The sequence below is a fragment of the Paramormyrops kingsleyae genome, chromosome 3 (genome assembly GCF_048594095.1).
Source record: "Paramormyrops kingsleyae isolate MSU_618 chromosome 3, PKINGS_0.4, whole genome shotgun sequence".
Lineage (NCBI taxonomy): Eukaryota > Metazoa > Chordata > Actinopteri > Osteoglossiformes > Mormyridae > Paramormyrops > Paramormyrops kingsleyae.
This window is the reverse complement of record NC_132799.1, coordinates 26649612-26674357: the sequence shown is the minus strand read 5'-3', so window position 1 is coordinate 26674357 and position 24746 is coordinate 26649612. Positions and strand designations below refer to the sequence as shown.

At 48.5% G+C, this 24746-nt stretch overlaps 1 long non-coding RNA gene across 1 annotated transcript; it reads left to right on the top strand.

The window, feature by feature from the left end:
- Window positions 1-2361: 2361 nt before the first annotated feature.
- Window positions 2362-24473, top strand: LOC111857554 (uncharacterized). The gene is made up of 3 exons (XR_011989725.1): window positions 2362-2469; window positions 16164-16317; window positions 24403-24473. It is a non-coding gene; the product is annotated as an uncharacterized lncRNA (long non-coding RNA).
- The last annotated feature ends 273 nt before the right edge of the window (window positions 24474-24746 follow it).

The window sequence follows — 24746 nt, the reverse complement described above, 5'->3', positions numbered from 1 at the left end:
AATAGTCATTTAATCAATGAACCCTTGTACAATGCCATAAAAAACATAGACTTCTCTGGAGTTCCGCTGTGTTACTCCTTAGACCGACATTTCGTCACTATGAATAGTCAGACCTGCCTCCCTGCTGGCGCCCCCTAATGGTCAGGGAGACACCTGTCTGATATGGTATGCACCTTGCAATTACGGTGGGTCTCATCTAGTGCAAGACTGGCTCTCTATGCTGTGTTGGGAATTTCTGTTCTTCCTTCTCTGGAGCAAGACTGAATAATTTAATCTCACATTTTTTATTGACTAGATGGACCCCATTCAGCATCAGCTTCTGTGCATTTGAGTGTTCCCCCCCCACCCCCACCACTGCCCCACCCCCCAAGCTTCTGTCACAATTCAGACGGTGTGAAGGTTCTCCAGGGTGGAGAGAGAGAGAGATAGTGTGAGAGAGAAAGAGAGGCTAGAAGATGGAGATGAGGCAACCAGAGAACATCAGGTCATCTGGAGTGCAGGATTTGTTCTGCGTGGTTGTGTTTGTGTGTGTGCTTGTGCCTGAATGTGTGTCTGCATGTGAGTGCGCAGGTTTGCTAATTTCCATCTCAGTGTTAGTGAAACAGGGCCATGCTGAAGTTTAAACAGCAGCAGCTGCTGCTTCCCCCGTAGACGCATGTACACACTACATACCTTCTTACTTACAAGAAGTAAGAATTAGAGTCGCAGGCCTGCTTGCGACAGTGAGAATGTGCATGTACTGGTGTAAGGGTCAGGGAAGGGTTCCGGCTGGGTGTGTGCGCAGACGGCAGGAAGCAGCACTGGCATGCGCGCAGACGGCAGGAAGCAGCACTGGCATGCGCGCAGACGGCAGGAAGCAGCACTGGCATGCGCGCAGACGGCAGGAAGCAGCACTGGCAGCAAACTCAACTCTGTTTTACATTATAAGGGCTAATAAGGTGCACGTGATGTGAACGAGTGCTGGTCACCTGACTTCACTCCTCTCTGGGACCACTACGCCCCCCCCCGACACCGCTGTTCATCAGTCTCTCTCTCGCACCAGCAGTAACTGGGTTGAGTCACCCGTTTGAGTCTTACTGTGTGTTCTGATTCTGATCCTGATTTATGTGGTTCTTGTTTTTTATACTTTGTTTGAGGGCTGCAGGCTTTCAAGGCAGCAGGGACACGTTTTCATACTGCGGTAGGAGGGAGGGGTGCTGAATTATTGAGGCTGTAATGTTGTTGGAGATGCAGAGAGACCGGGGGCCGGCCATCCACTCGGGCTGTGGTATTCTTGCTCTGGGGCCACGTACCCAACAAACAGAAGCGAAAGGCAAAGGGCACCCCTGCAGGTTAGACGTGTAAATACACTGGCAGTAGCCCTTCCCCAGGTTCTGATGCACCCAGACCAACTGGGGGCCAGACACGTACCCAGTTTCTTTTTTACCCCGCCCCCCCAGGGCTGCCTTGGAGGTGACCCTCAGCCGCACAGGCTCTGCAGCCTCCATCGTTCCCCTATCCGCTCGGCAGGCCGTGTTCCAGTTAATCTCCGGGCCTGTTCCCCTCGGGATGAGGGTCCAGGCAGCGCACTCCTGTTCCACTGTACACTCTGGAATGTCTGTCCTCTTTCCATATTATTCCTAGGACTGAATGGGATTTGGCGGCGGTGGGATAATTACGTGTATTGTGTTTCACCGTCATTCCTGGGCTTTTGGTCTCGCCGTAGTGGAACTTGGCTATATTTCCACATCGTCTCAGTTCCCTCTTGGTCTTGAAGCGCGAGCGGACCGTCTGGGGCAGCGTTTAAGCAGCGTGGAGAGTAAGGTGTTTTCCCACAATCCTGAGTGATGGAACATCCCAGGCCCAGGATCTCTGAGGGCAGCCAGGGCACATGTTTGTCGACAGAGATGAAGTACTCCAGCACTTCAGAGTCACACTGCTCATATGTCACTCTCATATTCTATTAATCTGTCCATCTACTGGCTGTTTATTGAGTATAAGGTTGGGTGGGCGGGGGGGGGTAACCTGGGGCACAGTGCCTTGGACAGGATGCCAGGGCATCGGAGGGCACACACAGGCACGCGTTCACACACTCAGTGGCAGAGGTGGGTAGTCCTGATCCAGAGAGAAAAAGTCCAGACCAAGATTTTGTTTCAACCAACTAGCTGAGTATAAAGAATCACAGTCACACAGTACTCAACTGGTTGGTTGAAACAAAACCTTGGTCTGGATTTAGCCTAACTCAGCACTAAGTATCCATTAGAACAATATAAACATTGTTTTTGTAAAATGGAAACATGTCTGAGATCCTTATTATGATCAGTCTTCTTTTGTTTGACATTGTTTTCTTATTGCTTAATAATTTTATTCTTTTTTTTCCAGTGACTATCTCCACCAACACTGCCTTCGATGGCTTTTTGGTCACTGGACTCTACACCTCCACCACTGTCCAATCAGCACCCATTCCGGCTGCGGGTACCTTCGGATTCGGTGAGTCCATCACGACATCATAATGAATTACCCAATAGGCACACTAAATGTTATTAAATGATCATGTATATTTAACCAGTTGTACAAAACTAGTCCACAGACTAAACCGAATCTGCCCCCATCTGTGTAGCTTGTTGTCGTGTTTACAGCTCTTGTGGGTAGATCAGCAAGCAGAGACAGTCTTTTCTTCTACCCTCAGACAGGCAGCACATTTCTATGATATTTGAGGGATACAGAGGTTCTGGGTGTGTGTGTGTGTGGGTGGTTGGCCCTCTGTGTTGTTTAATGGGACTCACAGGGTATAATACGTACACTTAAGCCTTTGTGCAGCCCTCCCCAAGCACCACTTCACAGACGACCCCTTTATGCTTCTACAAGCGAGTCCTCCGCAGTCTGACAGGCCCTGATTGATGACCGGCAGATATGCAAAGCTTCGCCTTCTGTACTTTTTGGCTGCGTGACACGAGTCCCCGAGGATCTGTCACCGCGAAGCATGTCCGCATCGGGGCGTGACGGAAAGCAGCAGAACTTAAGGCGTAAGCCAATCGGCACAGGGCTCGAGAGCGGGCCTGACGCAATGTCATTGGCCAGAATGGCCGTTGTAAGCGGCTGGCACCCCCCACAGGCTGCCAACAGCGAATCGTATCGATCCACAGGAAAGCAATGATTGGTAAATGATTAAGCCATAATTAAATTCAGATGAATTTTTCACAGAAGCAGTACCAGTAAAGGACTGATCACTGATACTAGCCATTCCACCAATGTATACCAGTAACATTGCTGATTGGCACATCCTTAAACACCCAATCAGGGGGCAGCATGCACATGGGAGCGGCCGTGTCACTAGCAGACATAGGTGACAATGACTTCCTGTTGCTCACTTATTGGCTACCACAGAGTAACAGGTACACGGCCCTTTTTAATATGACGCACCAAAATAAATAAATAAAAACAGGCTGCCCTTCAGTTTCGCTTCAGAGGAGGTACCAGTCACCAGCAAGCATTTTCTGGCATGCAGTTACCTGGAAGGACTGGTTAATTAGGAATAAACTGGCTGGTTTTATTAGGCAGAAGCCGCTAATTTGATGGTCCCCTCTGGTCCACATGGTAGCGCGTTTTCTCTGTTTGCTGTGTCACTTCCCAGCCTGCGTGAGGGGAACGGGGGCCTGGACTGTTCCTCTTCATGCTGGTTTCATTACGAAGTGGACTGGGGCCATGAGGACCCAGGCTCTCTGCTGGGAAGGTCTGGAGCATTTAGCAGAGCCCGAAAGCTTGGCTGCGCCTTCGTTTCGACTTGGACGCCTGTAACAGAAAGCAGCGATGCATTGATTAAGGAATCTGGTGACTTAATGAGGTCTCCTATGGGGTGTGGGGGCTTCCTTCTGGTTTACTGTGTGTGGAGATAAGGAATGCGTATTTCTATGGGCCCCCACAAGTCTGGGTGTCACGTCCCCCATCTGGAGTTCCACATGTCAGAGAGTGGGAAACATGTGGCGTCCAGATGTCCGGAGGTGGCAGCAGGAATGTCGGGAATCTCTCTCCTTCTCCCATTGGTCCTGCAGCAGAAGGACGTCTACGTCACGCTTTCTCAAGGCCATTTCACACGATGGGGTGAATCTGGTGCCTCATTTGGACTTTGGGGATTCTGTTTTTGTAGGGCACCAGCTGCAAGGACTTGTGTGTTAGTCTGAGTTTTCCAGTGAGCTGATGACCTTTAGTGTGCAAATGTTTGACGGTGTGTGTGTCTGTGTTTGTGTGTGAACCCTGTGAAGGATTGGGTACAGTGATGGATATTACAGTGATGGATATTACAGTGATGGATATGTACACTAGGGCAGTATTTCTCAACCCAGTCCTCGGGGAACCCCGGACAATCCACATTTTTGCTTCCTCTCAGCTCCCAGCACACCTGTACCAGGTATTCGGTGTTCCTGATTGGCTGGGAGCTGGGAGGGAGCAAAAACGTGGACTGTCCGGGGTTCCCCGAGAACTGGGTTGGGAAACACTGCACTAGGGGTTACACAGACAAGTCGGCTAGTTGACAAGTTGACTTTACTGCTCTGCTAGTCACTGATCATGTGACCATGACACAAACAACAGGCCTCATGGAATTCCAGCTACGCAGAAGTGCGGGGAAAACAGATAGAAGTAGTGGAGCAAAAATCGGCCAGATGGAATTGTTTTTCTACTTTAATTACATTTAATGCATCGATGAACACATTTCTGCTTGCATTTCTATAATTCTGTCTAAATTTGATCGATAACTGGTCATGAGTATGGAAGGCCGTTGGGACAGAAAAAAACAGAAAATATGTCTCAACATGGCATTTTTTCCTCTCTAGACATGGTATCTTCCCCTCTATACGTCGAGACACGGCACTTTCCTACGGAACATTCGCATTAAAAGACGCATATAAAAACCGGTGGTGACATGCATTTTTATACTGCGTCAACATGGTACAAATGTAAGCAGTGATTTTCAATTTGAGACAAGTCTGCACACACATGTACATGCATTTACATGTATGTAACAGTAATATTACCTTGTAAAAAGCCTATATGGTTTGCAAACTACCCAACCAATTTGATGTATGTAATCTTAGGCTTATAATGTAATAATATAAATTTGCTGTAAGATTTCTTGCGAGAGCGTGAGAGTCCGAAAGCGTGAGCCAGATGCGTGCAAGTTGGCAGCCCTGGTACGTGTTTAAGAAGCTCTTTCAGCACTAAGGCAAGCTAATACTTTTCCATTGAAAGGCAAAGGGTTCACTCTGTAATGCATTATTATTCGTTGCTGTATCTTGTTATATTTTTACTATCATATGATATTTCAGCTTTTAATCATAACCACTGATACTCAAAATTTGTAAAGATTTCATTGAAGAGGCTCATTGTTTTGTCTGATATGCTAATATGCAAAGTAAAAGGTAACAATCTGTTTACATTTATCGTTAAGTTGTAAAAATGTGTTCTAAAACAAAAAATATTCATGCATGCCACTGTAATTACCCTGATGTGACATATATACTTTATTATAAATGTGTCACAAAAGAATGAAATAAAATGCTATATTAAAGTGTTACCCAGCATGTTATACTGTAGAATGTTTAAAGTTGAAATATTAGATGCTATGAACAAAAAAGATGCGTGTCAATGTCATACATTTAGTGTGGTCTTGAGGAAAAGGATAAAAGAAATATTTTATATACACGGTGTCCATGAAGCCTCTTCACAATTTCAAAAATGTATTACAAAGGCAATTGATGAGATATCGTCATCAGATTTGTTCTATGTACTCATTGGTTATCAAAGTTTTTAATCACATTGCAAACAAAGGTGCGGGACATGACTAATGTAAAGCAGAGGATCACTGATGCCATTGTGTGTGAGAGAGTGAGAGAGAGCGAGAGAGAGAATTTTCTTATTATAATAACGATAAGATAATTCCACACAGGACCAACCTTCCTGCATGTTTACATGCAAAGCGCTCTGTGACATTATTTGTTTATGGTATTGTTATTATGTCTGATATTTCAACCTTACACATTCTGTAACATGTTGGGCATATTTCAAGTTGAGGTATTATTTTTTACACATGTGTCTAGTGTATCGTGCTTTATGTTACATTAGGGTAAAACAATAAGGGGTTTATTAAGGCAGCTGAACAGTGCGAACCCCTGTAACATCAGTCAACTTTAAAAAATCATAAGTCATGAAACTACTAATATAGACAAACAAGCAGTATTATAGCAGACTGATTAGAGAGAGAGACTGAATCATGGATCAGGCCTTTGGGGGCTGGATGTATTTCAACCTGAGGGGTTGGGACAGTGTAAGTCCATTCTGTGGGGGAGGTGGTTTACCACAGGAAGATGTTAGATTAAGTGGGGAGAACCACAAAGAGCGGAGACGCATGCAGCGGAAAAAAAACAGAAGCGTGATAATTGGTGGTGGATTCGCCAAAGTAGGTGAAGATGTGTGAGGAGTTCCATGGCCTTTAAGTGGCAGAAGCCTGGGGAGATGTTCCACAACATAGATAAATGTCAAAGATCGATGGCCAGAGGAAGCGTGCATGTGCCGGCCATACGTGCTGCGTGTATGTTTCAGCCTGTACGAGGTCACCGCTGCATGTGTGGGGGAGGTTCGGCCCCCACCCACCCAGAAACCAGCCCCAGTCCTGACTGACTCAACTGCTGGGGAATTTCAATGACTTTCATATATTTTTAAAAGCCTTTATGGCATTAAAGCCCCTTTGTTTTCCTTCCAGGGCTCCGCTATTTAAAAGGGACCACATGCCGTGTCTAATGAGCGCCTTTCCACTGGCCCCGCCCCTCTTTAGCGTCTTCTGCATCTCGTCGTCGCTGCCTAGTGAAACTGCCGCCTCTCGTCCCGCTTGTCGAGTCGGGGCGGCAGGAGACGGGCACGTTAGGGCATGCTGGGCGTGTCTCCCACGAGGAGAGTTAATGGAAAGACGGCTTGTCCGTGTGGGCGACGCCCCGACACGGTGACGTCAGGAGGCACAGCAGGCCGTTCTTACTTACTTAGCATCGGGGATTTCAAAACCCAAGCGGCTCCATAAACAGGACAGCTGTCCTCACCCTTCAGATAAATGCATAAGTAATACAACAGCAATAATAATGATAATATGGGGAAGAAGAGAAAGAAGGCCAACAACAATAGCAAAAAGAAACATTAACAATTTAAATGATTTTGAAAGTAACAAAGAAACAACTGATGCTTTATTTTTATTGCAGTTAATTATTGCCAGAAGGTTTCTTCTGAGCTTAGGGTTTAATTAGAAAGCATGATCTTCATTATCCTTTTTTTCCCGACTCACTGGCGTTCACTTACCCTGACAGACGTTCGGTGAGCGGCTCACGTGTACAGCGATGATAGCATGATGGTTTTCAGCATGTGAGTAAGTAGCAGCGCTCCAAGGGGAGGGGGGGGGGGGGGGGGACAGTGCTCACATGCTGCTCCCCGTCACGCCTATGAACAAGGGACCGTCCAGAAACGCGCATGCTGGGCATGGCCGGGCTGCCGCTTGCCGTTTCCGTGGCAACATGATGTGTTGACAATGTGGCCCGCTGTGGCTGGAGAAGAGGAAGGAGAGAGTGGTGGAGAAAGAAAGGAAAAGCATGGGTGGGGCTGTCTGTCACTCAGAGACATCAAGCGCAAAGCGGCTTTGTGATCAGAGCGGCCCTGCACACACACACACACACTCACAGGACACACACAAACACACACACACATACACATGTTTACATTCATATTCTTGTCCATTTGTTTCTATGGGCAAAACCCTAATCCCAACAACGACAACCTGAACCCCTATCCAGCCCTAACCTTAACCACAAATAACCAAACAAAATACAAGACTTCAGGCATTTTTAGGTTTACGATTGCAGTCACAGATTTTTATAACATTGAGGTTATCCTTGTGGGGACAGAAAAAAGTTACAGGATTTTATCACATTGTGGGGAAATCTGGTCCCCTCAATGAAATAATTGTAAAAAACGCACACACAGTCACACAAAAACGAACAAATTCCTGCATGAGCCTCACATTACTACACTCAATGTACACATGCACATATATTCAGTCCTGTGTGAGTCATTCGACTAAAGAAAATAATGACTAAATTATGTTTATGTTGGTGTAAAGTTATGAGTCTATGTCTGTCAAAGTGTGCTAGCTTTGCCATTTCTAAAGCTCACCCTTGATCACCCCCGCATTTGCAGCAACCATGCAGTACACCCCCGCATTTGCAGCAACCATGCAGTACACCCCTGCATTTGCAGCAACCATGCAGTACACCCCTGCATTTGCAGCAACCATCCAGGACACCCCCGCATTTGCAGCAACCATCCAGGACACCCCCGCATTTGCAGCAACCATCCAGGACACCCCCGCATTTGCTGAACTTGACCACACCTTGTTTGGATAATTCATACCTCATGAACAGAGGCGTCACGAGTCGGGGGCTTTCGGGGATGAGGCTCAGGATAACTCAGAACGAGTTCCAAATGCTTTGTTTAGCTCAGATGTTTTGACAACCGTGCTCTCAGTTTGAGGGCCAGGACTAAGCCCCGGATGTCTTAAGGTCCTCGCAAGAGTCCTCATTAATTAATTAAGTGAGGAGAGGTTTGGGAACTGAAGCGGTGTTCATCTAGCCATCCAGCAAGATATCACAAGATACGTAAGAAATTCACTTTTAAAAGAAGAACTTTTTATTGTGTTATTGCACTCTTGTATATATTGTCATTTTACTGTTTTCTTTTTCTGAGCAGATGTACACTTTGCAGCCAGATGAATAGCCTTGAACATAATTCTCTGTGGTGGCCATTGACTTTTGTACAGTACTGTACATAAACACACGCTCACACTTGTATACACACTCATATACACAGACACACTCACACATGCTGGCACACAAACCCTCACACACACACACCCTCACACATACACACACACACACACACACACAGACGCACGCACACAGTCAGGGAGGGGGGGTGATGGTCAGACAACTGATCTATCAGCCCTGGTGTGACCAGCAATTACAACCCCCCCCCCCAATTCCCCTGTATCCCTGCCTCCCCTCCCCGTATATGTGACCTTTGACCCAGATTGCATCCTGGGGCAGTTTTTCCGGGGCTGAGTGCCATGTAAGTGTGACGAGCGTGTAAATGTGACTTTACAGCCTGTACCAGCCGCACACTGACCTCTGATTCAGTGTCGCATCTGCAGTCGGGCACCCATGCAGGCATGACATCATGAGGAAAGGGCCGGGGCTCCTCCGTGGGCTGCGGCATCGGACCCCGAATCAGGGGCCTGAGCAGAGGCAGCAAGTCAAAAGGTGTTCAGCTGTGTGTGTGTGTGTGTGTGTGTGCCAGTGACAGGCGGGGTGACGCCTCCTCACCATCACGGCTCTCCTCAGGATGCGTGACGGGCTGGTGGGGGCTGGTCGGCCTACGGGGTCGCATTCCTCCCCAAAAGCTCCAAAGAGGCCCCAGAGACTCCCAATCTAAAACCATCTGCCCCCCGCCCCCCCGCCATGCTGGATTGTCCCTCATGCCGACATGTCCTGAAGGCTGTGAACACGTTTGGTCTCTCTGTGTACAGAGGGAATCCGCTTTGGCTGGATTCGATGGGCGTCATGGAGACGGTCAAAAAAATTGTCCCTCGTGAATCTCTACCGACGTACAGAAAAATCAAGGCTGACCAGGCCTCCCCCTCCATGGTACAACAGCTGGTCCCTGGTGAGCTGCAGGCGTGACGCTTTCCTGTGCCTTATCATGTCCCCCACCCTGATGTGACATGTTGCCTGCCCCTTTCTGCCATACTGGTTGCTGCCGTCTTTATTCCAGAGCTTTCTGCTGAGGTGCTGTCAGCCTAGGCCTTGGCAGACGCCCCCCCCCCCCCAGATGATGAGATTCCCCCAGTCGTGCCCCTTGTTGACACCAGCACCCCTGGGGGGTAGTGCTTCCTGAATTCAGGGCACAAGTCATATCAGATTAATAAACCGAGGAATCTGACTATTAGCTGGGAGTCATGTCAGATTAAAAATCTAATTATCCCCATGCCCCCCTGTGGTCATCCTGAGCACAACAATGACATGGGTGGGTGGGGGGGGGGTCGCTGAGCAAGATAAGCACCTCCAGGAGGTTGCAGCCAGTCCCCGCCCCCCAGATCACCCATGGCAGGTCGCCCATCAGTAAGCGCGACTCAGCAAGTCAGTCTGAGGTGGGCAGGAGTGTGTGTGTGGGGGTGACAGCAGGAAGGGATCCAACCTCTGCCCCCCCCCCCCCCCCATTTTAAAAGCTCCCAGTTGCACGCCAGAGCGACCTGGCAAGCGCCGTACTCAGATTTGGATCCACACAAGCAGCTGGGAGATTTACTTCCTGAAGCTTCCGTTACAGGATTACAGGGACACCGCTGTGGAGAATTTGAGCTGCAGAGATGCAGAGGCATCGTCAGCAAACACTTACAGCACTGTGTTCTTTTAAAGTGCTCAATTCACCACGCAAAGTGGCTTTCTTGGAGCTCAGGACCTGAGGAATTCAGTGTCACAAAGGAATATGCTTCCCTGAACACTAACTGGAGAAGACATGACCGAAGACTGTCACAGCTGGAGTCCCTGTCACAGCTGGAGTCCCTGTCACAGCTGGAGTCCCTGTCACAGCTGGAGTCTCAGTCTTCCTGGAAGGTTCCTGAACAGGGACTGCTGTAAACTGGCACGTTCACCTTAGCAAGAAGGAGCCCAGAACCCAAAGGTTCGGTGCAGAATATGCAAGATCAGTCTGAAGAAAGCAAACCTTCACTGCCCCCCTTCAAACAGTGATGTGAGGAGAGTTCCCCATCATCGGGGCACTGTATGTGACAGTGCTGTCCCCTCCCCCAGCTCCGTCAGTGCTGTCACTGCATTTCCTTTTATTACAGTTTATGGATGATGGATGGCCAGTTGTTGCCATGGAGTTTGGAGTGATTGTTCTGGTGGTAAACGTGGATGCCGGGTTCTGCTGGCCCCTCACATGTCAACACCCCCCTCCCCTCTGGCCACACCCCCAGGTGCCTATAGGGCCAATGGGACGACCCTCCATTCATGTGACAAATGCCTCGGTCCGGTTCCCACAACGTTTCCCGCCCCCCTACCCAGGCTCGCCGCTGGCAGCGGTCTCCGCGGCCTTTGGTGCACAGCTTCCCCTTGGCACTGCCTGATGGACCCCCTGCATCGCCATGGCGATGTCTCTCAGTTGCCATGGCAGTTTGATTGGCAGAAACTGCGATGGCTCCCAGTGTTGGTGCCAGGACAGAGCGGGGCTGTTATGTGCTGAGAACATGCTGCACCCCCAGCCTCTTTAGGAGCTGGCCTGGAGTTCCACATCCACGCCGGAGCTCCGCTGGGGAGCCCACAAGAGGGCTGTGTATGTGTGTGTGTGTGGGGGGGGGTGTTATGTATGTTTTACATTATGGGGTCCAAATATCCCACTTTGTGATTAGAAACCTGTTACAGTTTTTTCCAATCATTTTAACGCGTGTCTCAATACCATGTCCACTTTTTCAAAACACTTAAGACATGCACCATACCATTGGACCATGTGAGCTAAACTATGTATACGTTTGCATTGCTTTGACACAATATGCATTCAATCACCACTTCCCCCAAATTTCATGAATACTTCTCTCAGTCAGTGTTCGCCACCAGCAAAACTTTGTACAACTACAGCCGATTTTTCAGACGTTTAGATAATCTGTTCAAAACAGTTAACTCTCAGGTCAAAACCTAATGAAATTTAGAGCACTGTCAATTGAAACATGCTGCATTTTGACAGACAAAGGACACTATGCACTTGCACTAACACAAATAATTGTGCTTTTAGCAGAAATTTCCTAATTTTGTTTTTGTTTGCTGCTTTGTTACCATCTACACCATCTATACGAATGAGGCCATGGAGTGTCCCTTTCCTTTTTGCAAGGCAACACAATGTAATCTGTGCAAAAACAGTGGGTATGGCAGCACATATATTACAGTACAACATTTACATGTACAGTATTTATTTAGCAGGCACTTTTATCCAAAGCGACTTACAGTGAAGTACTATATCTACAGAGACAGTCCCCCTGGAGCAAGTTGGGGTCAAGGGCCTTGCTCAGGGGCACAATGATGGCACCTCCTGGGAGTGAACTCACAATCTTCTGGGGTTCCTAATGGGAGCCCAGCCAGATCCCTAACTACTAGACCACCACCATCCCCCGAGTTCAGGGATCTCCAAGTCCGGTCCTGGAGAGCTACTGTCCAGTAGGTTTTCTATCCTACATGGCTTCTGATGAGCCTCACCTGCTCCTGGTATTTACTTGAGTATAGGTGTGACTCATCAGAAGCCAGGTAGGATAGAAAAACCTACTGGACAGTAGCTCTTCGGGACTGGAGTTGGAGACTCCTGCCCTAGATCACCCCAAGCATTTTACAATGGTTGAAGCTGGAAAGCTGAATGAAAACACACACCAGCCTGAAATTTCAGCTAAGAACCTATCTAGGAATTTGTTTGGTTAGTGCCAATTTGCCATATGTACAAAAGGTGCCATCTTTGGATTGGCATTTTCTGCTAGGAATGAAATATTTACATACTGCAAAAAAGAAACAGCAACACTTACATGATTTCTAATGAAATATATTGCAGCATTTCAGAATTTGTTGGTATTACAATTTTCACATGCAAAAGTAGTTCTTGTTTATTTTATTTTTACAATACAACATGATAGTAATTTGTGCCAAACTGGAGGATACAGCCACACTTTATATATGTAATTTGCAATGTTGAAAGTTGTTAGTGTTTTTTAGCCCATTGAACATTGAGTGCCCCAGTAGTGATGTTGGCTGACAGCATTTGTCATGGTTATGGCAGCATGAGTCACTTTTGGGTGAATTGTGAAACGTTTTGGTGGTTGTAGGGCATTTTGCACCAAAGGTTAAGTGATGTGCTCAGGTGTGTATTGGTACAACCCACTGTGTGAAGTGTTGTGAAAAAGTGGACATGGTATTGAGACAAGTGTGAAAATGATTGGAAAAAACTGTATTTTGATGCTGTGGGGACCATGTGTGTGTGCGTGTATGTGTGTGTCTCTGTGTTTGTGTGTGCGTGTGCATGTGTGTGTCTCTGTGTTTGTGTGTGCGTGTGCATGTGTGTGCCTCTGTGTTTGTGTGTGCATGTGCGTGCATGTGTGTGTCTATGTGTTTGTGTGTGCGTGTGTGTGTGCGTGTCTCTGTGTTTGTGTGTGCGTGTATGTGTGTGCATGTGTGTGTCTCTGTGTTTGTGTGTGCGTGTATGTGTGTGCATGTGTGTGTCTCTGTGTTTGTGTGTGCGTGTGCATGTGCGTGCATGTGTGTGTCTATGTGTTTGTGTGTGCGTGTGTGTGTGCGTGTCTCTGTGTTTGTGTGTGCGTGTATGTGTGTGCATGTGTGTGTCTCTGTGTTTGTGTGTGCGTGTATGTGTGTGCATGTGTGTGTCTCTGTGTTTGTGTGTGCGTGTGCATGTGCGTGCATGCCTTTGTCTGTGTTTGTGTGTGCGTGTGCGTGCATTTGCGTTTTTCCAAGATTCAGCAGTGTCATCAGCACTTCTGATGCATTTCTGAGATGTTTCATCATACAAAGACTGCTGCCGGTGGTAATGGTTTGTAGGCTGTTCCCAGACTTGCTTCTCTGGATTGTGTCTGTGTCACACGTGTCTTACTAGTGCTGCAAGTAGTGAAGGCACCTATGATTGTGAGAGCCCCCAAAAGAGACACCTGTGATTGTGAGAGCCTCCCTTGTCACTCATCTATTCAAAACACATCATTGGTTGGCTGCACTGTATGAATTTTGGCTTCTCATGCAGAAGTCCTAGAATTGCAAAAGTCCAAAAAGTTAGGAAGTTTGTGAAACTGCCAGCATAATGTCGCCAGGCCCTGCGGCTTGTTAAATACCTAAAAGCTCTTCCTCTCCACCGGACGACTTGCCAGTCTGTTGGAAGAGGACACGCTTGTGCCCAGAGTATCCAACCAAACACCAACCCCCCTATAAAGTTCATAGCCATGGCCGTCTTCAGGAGTCCATCAGAAAGAGTGACATCAGTGTAGATGGTGCCTACGTCATCTGGACAAACCCTTGGAATCAAACAACCCCTGGATCCAACCCCCCTCTCCCAAAACTTTTATTAAAAGGGGTTAATTAGAGCAGCACAGGTATAGACTGGGGCCCACACTCTCTCAATGCATCTCTGACTGAAAAGACATGCTTTAAATGACTCTGATGTTGTTCTACGAGGGCAATGTGGCGGGGAAATATGAGCTGGGCAGCTTGAAGCAGAGATGGGGGGAGGGGGTTAACCATGTGACCGGGCCAGCCCATACAGGCCCCCAGGGGCACATGGTCAGGGTGGTTCGCTCTCACAGAGTTTCAGACTAGGCGCCATGTCCCATGTTAAATTAAGAACAACACTCCATCTGTGGACATCAATATTCATTTCTGCAGAGGGCTCCCTGCTGACGGAATGAAATAGCCCTTCCAAACATCGGTTTACAACCCCCACTGCGCATTAAACAACCCCCACCCCCCCATCCATGTTCTGCCCGGGCCCGTGGTTTCATTTCAAATTTGCCTGGTACAGCAGTAGAAGCTGGGCGAGTCACCTGGCCAGAGCCAATCAGAGCCATTCGATGGAGCAATCGATCAGGTGTCCGTCATCAGCCCTGCTGCTGTGAGCGTTGGGGGGGGGGGGTCTATAGCAGTGGTGGAGGATGTACTCAAACAATTCACTTAAATAAAAGTAGAAATAAACAGGCAAAAATGTACTCTAGTAAATGTTAACGTATCTCATTGGTCTTTCTGCTGAAGTAAAAGTAAGTAAATACAGTGTAAATACAGATATACATATGAACTCAGGAACACAGCTTTCGCATGTCGGACTCATTTGAGAAGTAGCGTGACACTGAGAGTGATTCATAGGCATCAGCATCCCAGTAGGTCCGTTTGGCTTCATTTCAGTCTATCAGAGATGCGTCTGCCAGGGTCAGCACAAGTTTGTCCCAGTCTTTCATGTCCTCCCCCTGTTTGGCCAGCAGGTGTCGCTGGCCATCCTGTCCTCCTAGTTGACAGCCTTTGTATTTTCCACTGTTCCCTGTTGGCCGCATGGCTACCTGTTAACCCCTCTAGTGTATGTTCGAGTCCTGCTTCCTCTGTTTTTGTATTTTGTTCCCTAGAGTTTCATTGGATCCGTTTTCCTAGTTCCTGCAATTTTGTGGTTTTCTGTTTTGGTTTCTTGCTTTGTGCCTTGGTTGTGTTTACCTGGCCTTCTTATTTGTCCAGTATTGGATTCTGTTTCTGTCAGTTTCAGTTTCCCTGTGATCTCCCAGTTTCTTTGAGTGAATAGTTAGTTTCACCTGTTGCCTGTTTTCTTGCGTCAGTCCTTGTGTGTTCCCCCTGATTGGTTAATAGTTTCATGTTTCACTCCTGTTGTGTCGTTACCTGGTTTAGTTTCTGTATTTAAGTCCCTGCCTTAGTTCAGTTCCCCAGTGGCTCATTGTAAGAATGTCAGTGATGTTGAATGTTGTGTTATTTGCATTCTACCTGCCCGCCCCTTGTTGCCCTGTCCTATTAGTAATTAGTCTTCATTTATCCCCTTTTACTTTTGACCCCTCGTGGTCTGATTTGTGACGCTCTGACATCCCGCCCAGGGTGTCCCCTGCCCTGTGACATCCCGCCCAGGGTGTCCCCTGCCCTGTGATACTCTGACATCCCACCCAGGGTGTCCCCTGCCCTGTGACGCTCTGACATCCTGCCCAGGGTGTCCCCTGCCCTGTGACGCTCTGACATCCCGCCCAGGGTGTCCCCTGCCCTGTGACGCTCTGACATCCCGCCCAGGGTGTCCCCTGCCTTCTTCCCTATGCTGCCTAGGGTGCATGAGCCCCCCCCCTACACACATCCGTATATTGTATATGTGGTTGCATGGATATATTTGAATGGTATTTATGTACACTTTTACATTTTTTATCTTTACACAAAATGATACAAATTGTATTTTTGTAGCTGCTTAAGTTTCTCTAAATGACCTGCAATGTTGTTTGGTTAATTGATCTTAGGTTAATTGATTGATTGGTTAATTGATTGACTGATTGCTTTATTTGCTTGTTGTGGTCCCACCTCCTGTCTCAGCCCCAGGGGTGCTGCCAGAGGGCCAGTTCGGCTCCCAGTTCGGCTCCCAGTTCGTGTGCAGCGTGCTGGCCTCTCACGTTGGTCACCAACCTTCTACCAGCCTCAGCTTTGTGTGGATTGCCCCCCCACCCGGCACCGGCTGCATCAACTTCCTGTGAGTTCCCCCCCCCCCCCCACGCCCCGCCGACCCGGCTGCATGTCTGTCTGCCTTTTATGAATGGCTCGCTGAAAGGTGCTGGAGGAAACAGACTGGGGAGAAAAGGGGTCGGTATTTCACGTCTGTTTTTCCTCGATAATGTTTTTGGACTTCCTTGCTGTCCCAGTGGGACGTCCTGCAGGACACACAGCCTCAGTCCCTTCCCTTGCTGGGGACAGGAAGGACACTGAGACTGGGTGGGAGGGTGTCCTGTATCCTGGTCCTTTCCCTGGGAGGCAATCTCACTGAAGAAGGTGCCGGGAAGACAAAATACTAGATGGTTGCATGTCCCCAGAGTTACCGCCCCCTAGTGGACAGGGAGGGGAGGTGCGCTGCACCAGGTGCCTGTTTTCTCCTAAAAATCAGCCTCATTAAATGAGATGAGGAATGTGCTGCAGCTGTGCTGTGAGGGGGTAAGATGAGGGGGCTCTGCCTTCTGGACCGGTACTGAGGGCTATAGCGCAAACCCAGTGAAGGTCAGAGTGCTCTAATGGATCTGCCTAGGTTTCAGCAACACCTCTGCACTGTCTCTGCCCCTCACGCCTCAGTGACCCCACCCCTGTACCTCACTATCTCCGCCTTCCAGCCCTCAGTGACCCCGCCCCTCACGCCTCAGTGACCCCGCCCATGTAACTCACTGTCTCCTCCCCAGGCCTCTGTGTCCATACCCTGTTCCTCACCGTCTCCACCCCCCAGGCCTCAGTGTCTCCACCCCTCACACCTCAGTGACTCCGCCCCTCACACCTCAGTGACCCCGCCCCTCACGCCTCAGTGACCCCGCCCCTCACACCTCAGTGACCCCGCCCCTCACGCCTCAGTGACCCCGCCCCTCACACCTCAGTGACCCCGCCCCTCACGCCTCAGTGACCCTGCCCCTGTTCCTCACCATCTCCAGTGTCTTGGCCCCCACGCCTCAGAGTCCTGATCCCCACACCCATGTCTCCACCCTCATATCACTGTTTCTCAGCTCCTGTGTCCCAGAATCTTCACCCCACACCCTAGTGTCTCCTTCCTTGTGCTCCAGTGTCTCTGCCCCCCCACGTCCCAGTGTCCCCATCCCCATCACTGTCTCTCCACCTCTGCGCCCCAGTGCCTCCACCCCACGTCTTTCTGTCTTAGCCCCTTAACCCCAAGGTGTCTGCCTCCTCACCCCTATGTTTCCGCCCCTAAACCATCTCTGTGATTTACAGGTGCACTGAATCCAATCTGTCAAACTACAATTAGCAACTGTTGATTCAGCAGGCCCACGAGGGGTGGCGTGCGGCACCCGGGGGGCGGAGCAAGCAACAGGGCATCCGTCCATCGTCCATCCGGGATAGGTTAGGGTGCGGCGTGGGCGTGACTTTGTTCTCTCAGGGTTTCTTCAAACTGTGGGGTCCAGTTATCGTATGACATGAGGGGACATTTTTTATGGTTTTATTATTATTTAATTTTTTTTACTGTTTTCCAAAACTAGAACATTCTGGAATAGAAATCAACATCTGAATTTTCAAATATGAGTAATACTTCAAATAATATTAACCAACTAATCACATAGTTAATTAGCCAATTATGGGACTCCAAGATGGGTAGCTAATGGCAGGTAGGTAAATCTCCGCTTCTTTGCTGGATTCTCCTCCCCACTGTATACCCCCTGATTTTGTTGGACGTGTCGGCGCCTCTCGGGGACAGTGTGTGACCGCCACAGGTCAGGGCTCCCGTCTGGACACCCCCGTCAAACACAGCCTGTCACACTTCCCATCATCCAGAACGGCGTTCCGGTGCTTTGACACGGGGAGGGAGTGTCTGACTGCTGTCATGCACCATCACTCGCTGGGGCTGCACGTTTGCCAAGTGTCACTTCTAAGACTTGCTCTACGGACAGATGAACAGAACAGAGACAATTGAATTCAATTTAAGCTGACTTTTTAAAATTTGTATCCGTTGCAAAACTTCGTTAAAAGATTCTGTGTTGAGTTGTTTCATGATTGTGTGAGTTGGCTAACAATTAGTGTTCTAACCTGTCATGGTGAATCAGTCTTTTTCATCTTACGCTTTCAGTTAGAGTGAGTGAGGGTAGCGGAGTTTCTGTGTCTCCCTACCTGGCGGAGCCCAGTCTACATCTGGACTGAAGTACAATTTAATCTGGAACAAGTGTTCGATCCCTCCCCCCCCAACAGCTCTGCAAATTTTATTGTCAGGGAAGCCGCCCCACCTGCAGAGCGTGTATCTGTGATCATCTTGTCACACGGTGATACCTAGTGTGTCTGTTTCCATTCCCACAGAGGTGCTTGATGTAAACACACAATCTGTGGTGCATGTGTGAGACAGCGAGAGTGCAGGGGGGCGGGGGTGACTGAAGAAAAATAAATGCAAACGAAAAGCACATTGATGATAATGGTTTATGCTTCATGTTCCCCCCCCTCCCCCCATGGAGAGGAGAGGCATCTGTTGCTGGGGAAATGGCTTTAATTACAGCAACCATGCCCGTCTCTGAAAGCACCCCCCCCCCCCCCCACCAGGCGATAGGAGCTGAATCCCCCTTTGAAACATCAGCACAGACAAGAGTCACTTACAGAATAGAACCTGCGGCGGGGGTGAAGCTAGAGTGTGGCGTTTATGCTGCCGGCTGTAATTGAAAAGGATCGCCGACGGTCTGTAATTACCGCCAGCTGTAATTTGAGGGCCATCTGCTTGTGCGGTCCTGCATGCCGCTCTGACAGACTGGCTCCACGCTGATCGCTGGGGGCGGCCGGGGAGAGCGCCCCACCGGCACCTGCCTGCTGCATATAACCGGCTCCTGTCCTCTCCTGCAGTCAGGAGATTCACTTAATATCCTGCAGCAAAGGTTCCCAATCTGCTCCTTGGGGACCCACAGATGGTCCAAAGATGCGGACTGTCTGTGAGACCCTGAGGGCTGGATTGGGAAACACTGTCCTAAAGGAGGAGACCTGAGGCGGACGTGGTCATGGTCTAGCTGGGGTGGATAAGATGAGTTTGCAGCGCCTTCTGTCTGGCCCTCGGGGCATCCCATGAGGCCACAACCCAATCGGGACCTAATTTAACAGGACATCTCTCAACCTGTTTGTCTAGAACAGAATCTTTACTGGCCGAGTATATTAAGCGTGTAATATGTCTTGGTGGTTGTGTATAACATATAACATGCACGACTTTTTCAGAACAAATGTACACATGAATTTTTCACATGTCTTTTAACATGACTGTCTACTGACAATAAGAAGCAGCACGGGATGGAATAAAGGGTGAAACCAATAAACTGAGTGTAAGTAAACATGGGTGATGCTATGAAACGTTATAGGATCCCAGCTGACTAACATGCAAAGTGTCTGTTATTAGCAGACGAGTTACTGTTGGTAAGGGGGGGGGGGGGGCAGAAGTTGTCCCCTGTGTCCTCTGGATTTGGCTCCGATGGCTCGGAGTCTCCTGACTGAGGGTAGAAACCGAAACCTGTTGCCTTAAATGGTGGAGGAGGGGTCTGGTTTGCCCCAGTTGACCCAGTCCTACAGTATCGCTCAGCTTGATAACTGTCTTCTGGGCCAGCAGTGGACTCGCTGTGTCATAAACCTGTCAGCTGCCGGTGTCCCTGGCTCCCCGTCACGACCTCACTCCTCTTATGAGCCGTCACTAAAAAACATGGACGCTTCTCCACCCGCCGTTTTTTTATGGTCCTGCTACAGAAATATATAGCCGGTCACCCAGAGCACCGCCTGCTCCCACCTGGCCCGTCTGCTTTTAATGCAGATGGCTCTAGGGTTTGGTTACACTGTTTACATCTTTAGCACCATGGCTTCGACCTTCTCCTGCATTTTGCCATCCATCTACCTCACACGTTGTTTCAGTGGGCAACCACCATGAGGCAGGGCAGTCCCTTTCTTTCACCCACAATGCCCTGCACTAACTCAGTCTCTCCTGATTGGACAGTCTGGGTGGGGGAAGGAATAAATACACCTTGCATATTAATGTCATTAAGCTTTTGGGTGAGGTCAAGGTAGCAATTGCATGCTGAAAATGAATGTGATTTATTTTGACCTTTAAACACTTATTGTGGGGGGTTTAGTGAAAGGAAATGAAATGTCCTGGCATTGCAGAAAGTGGAAAAGGGCGTGTTTATATGTGGGAATGGCCATTGGTGGGAGTGGTCATATGTGGGAATGGCCATTGGTGGGAGTGGTCATATGTGGGAATGGCCATTGGTGGGAGTGGTCATATGTGGGAATGGTCATTGGTGGGAGGGGTCATATGTGGGAATGACTTTTGGTCGGAGTGGTCATATGTGGGAATAGCCATTGGTCGGAGTGGTCGTATGTGGGAATGGCCATTGGCCGGAGTGGTCATATGTGGGAATGGCCATTGGCCGGAGTGGTCATATGTGGGAATGGCCATTGGTGGGAATAGCTACATGTGGACTGACTGTGGGAATGTCAGTTTCTCTATAGGAGCACATGTGCTGTAGATCTCAGCTCCGCCTTTGTGCTCTCGTGGTCTTATAGATCTTATCCATCTCACATTAAAATGAGACACCAGTGTTTTATAGCATTTACACTTAAGAGTGTTTTATGGCATTTACACTTAAGAGTGTTTTATCTCATTTATTAATTATTATACTTCAGCCCTTCTTATATAAGGAAATAGGAAGCATTCCAGTCTGACACATCAAGCTGAGCTTAACTTCCCCTTCAGCTTATTATTATTGTATATATGCATTATTACCTGAGCAGTTGATTGCAGTCACATTAAAGGCAGCAAGGCCTCCTGACCTGCTGAAGCTCAGGCTGCTTCACTGTTCATTCAGAAAACCTCTTGGTTTGTCAAAGGTCTTCCACTGACCGTAATATCACCTCAGTTACTTTTACTAGATCAATTGATCTAATCCCCTGCATGGTTTTACTGTAACCTTACCATGTTGTTTTATATCACAGCGGTTAAACCAGTTACAGCCAGACTGACTAGATTCTGCTTTTCTGAATGAGATGGAATGAAATAGATAACGACGACTTTGCATTTTCCGTTACACATTTAACTGAAGTCAGGACAGACTCACCAATGAGTTTGGCAGGGGTGCTTTTTAAAAATCAGTCTATTAATCATGACTGATGCAACTGGGAGGTTGTGTGTAGTAAGTGGGTTTTTAACTGGGAACAAAAGAATTCACATGTGGCCTTCAGGGATAGCGCCCCCGAGTGGGTACATGGGGCTGAGGACACCGGGAGTGTGTGCAGGAAAGGAGGAAGACTTCTGGACGTCTGTTTGTGTGTTAGTGTGTCGATATGCCAGAGTGCTCACCAATTTTATAAGAAACCAGAAAAACTGTTGGTGTTCTACCTGCTGATACAGTTATTTAAGCCTGACAATGAGACACGTCCCAGTGACTGCCTCTCCCCGCTTTGTTCGGCGCGCCTCCTTCCTCCCGGGCCGCACCTCCACCCAGGCCGGACCTCCTCCCCCCACCACTGTGCTGATTACCTACGGTTTGCCGAAGCGATGGCGGCGGACTTTTCTACACGCGTATGTAAAATAAATCCCTGTTCTTCTTTCAATAAATAGCGTAGAAGTGAAAAACTGGCGTGTGCGGAGCGCTGGCCCAGGCTTTCATCTCCGGGTGTGAGGAGGTTTCTGCAGGCGCTAGTTCAAAGTGCGTTTTATGTTCCTGTCCCGAAGCCCTTAATATTTTACACCCCTACAGCGTGCTATATAATTAGCAAATTAATAAACTGGGCGATACTTTTAGCTGATTTAGTTAAATTTGAATATTTCTTGGTGGTGATTTCACACCTTCCTTGGCATTGCAGTGTGTGTGTGTCTGTGTGTTTGTGTGTCTGTTTCTGTCTCTGTGTGCGTGTGTGCGCGCGTGTGTGTGTGTGTGCGTATTCTGATGCCGTGCGGTTCCTGTATTCGCGGAGCCCCAGACTCTGTTTAGCAAAACCTTATGCGCCCTGATCCTGCACCGCCTCCCGGCTGCAGTAAGCGTCATGTTTTATTCACAAATACCAAACCCAAATTAGCCATTAACCAGGCCTGAAATATGAGTGTAATTATGAACCCCCCCACCAATGCTCACTTCTTCAGGTGCTGCACACAAGGTAGTTAATTTAATTTATGGCTATGGGTTTAAATATTCATGAGATGCATTTTAAATGCCTTGAAACTCATAAAAGCCAATGGCTGTGTGTGGGGTGGGGGCAGGGGGGGTTCTGGGACCATTCCTCCAAATTCTGAAAAAGTTCAGCTCTGCCCAGCATGACTAAGTGGGAAAAAGATGGATGTTGTTTTTATTCGTTATAAAGTTTAATTACTTGTTACATGTGCTTTTCCCAGTTTACCGTGATTCACGATAGTAAACCACACTGGTACCACAGTGGACCAGAGGCACGAAGGTGCATTTTGAGCCAGATGGACCATTTCACATGCTGTTCGTCACGTCACGTTTCACATGCTCTTTGTCACGTCACGTTTCACATGCTCTTCGTAACGTTTGCTGGCAGGTGTCCCACGTCTTACCGGCCGTTCGACGGGAGCTCCGCTCTAATGCAGCTGTTTCTGTTTTATGTCAAGTTCTCTGACATCTGGGGAATTTAACATACTCATCAGTATCAAAGCGTACAGGGTCACGGCAGCCTGCAGCCAAAGTTACCGGAAGATTCCCTCCCTGTTTTCAGAATGTGTGAGGGGAGGCGCCTCGCGTCAGATAGTCTGTCGTGACATTTTTTAATGCAAACAGAAAGCGACACCCGTGGTCTCTCGGCTCCTCCTGTCTTTAGACGGCCATCGTTAGTGGCCTGCAGACTTGGTTCGGTTCGTTTACAGCACATGACCTTTAGTGAGGAGCTGAATCTGACTCCTGGTAAGAACGCTTCGCTTGGTTACCTGTTCACACAACACCTGTCGGGGGTTACAAAACCTTTTCATATGAGTCTCCTATTTTCTGAAGGCCTGCTTTGAATATTTTCTCGCCGTGTGTTCAGTCTAAGCTTTTAAAGACACATTAAGTCCCATTTCGAGGAATTCTGCCTCATTCTTCCCAGTGCTGTGGTCATTGTTTTTACACTGAAGTGGGGGTCTTAGTAACATAGTAACATAGCTCAACTTTGAGTAAGTTTGCATGATTGCATGTGCAGGTGGGTGCGTGCGTCTGTAAGCTTGTCCACCTGCACATAACGTGCAAGCTTTGCTTGTGACTTGCAATAACTGGGTACAAGTTAGCGCTTGGCGCTCAGTGTTGTCGCCTGCCACTTTTACAGGGACGGGAACTTGTTAACCGGCGGGAGCCACGACCTCAAAGCACTCGGCTCCAGACCATATTGCGAGGCAGAACTGACACCTGTGCTAAATTCTGAGTTCACTCAGCCGGCCCACAGGGATCCAGGTGTCGCTCTTTGGCACCAGATGTTTAAGTCTGATCAGACTTTGCGCAGCATTTCTGTTCCCTTTTTTCAACAGTGGACTCCCTCCTCCGACAGTCTCTGCCTGCTAAGAATTTCTAATGGTCACAGACCATTATTCTTCATTCAGCGCCCTAATTAGAAGGCATGCGAGTACCTGCTGAACTCATAAGACTGAGTTGTAGCCTGCCCTTAATAGAGGATACTACAGAATCCAAACGCGGGGAATGGGGATTATATTCAGTCTGTAAAAGTAATTTACTGATGGCCTTGTAGAAGGGGATGAAAGATATGTGGAAGGCTGTCTTTATTGTTTATGATAAAACCCAGTATGGTTTTCTTGTAGGGGGTTTTAAGTTTTGATTTGTGTTATATTGCAATGTGCTGTGAAAGAATGTTTTTGAGCAAGCATGACTGTTCAGTCCTGTTGGTGTGATTTCTGTGTGATAGCCTGGCCGCTGAACAAGCCGCAGTATCCATAGCGAGCTTATTAACATTACTCGGGCCTTCCTTACTCTGAAACTGTGGTTTGGGGACGATTTTGACGTCTCAAAGGCAGCCGCGACCCAGGGCGAGGGGCTTCGGGCGGCCGTGACAGTGCCGTCATCCCCACATTCACGCATCATTCCCTCACCATCTCTCCGTGTCCCCGTCTGTCACCCAGGGCGACGGCCACGCACCGTGGGCAGATCATCTTCAAGGACGTCCTGGCCCAGCAGCTGTGCGAGCAGGGAGGTGAGGAGCATAACTGGGGGAGCTGGGTGGGAACGGGGGATTCTGGGACTGATGGACATGATTAAGTGGCGGAGCGTGGACGTCAATGCTGGGCGATGATTTACTGAAATTCCAACAGCTTTCTGAGACATTTTGACCAGACCAGACCTCAGTTATGTGAACGTGTTACTTGCTGGAAATAGTAGCTCTTGTGAAGCCTCAGCGGTACAGTTATATACGCTGGGAGGGACTTTAGTGAGTGGTTCCTGGAAAATATACAGCCCTTCCAGATCT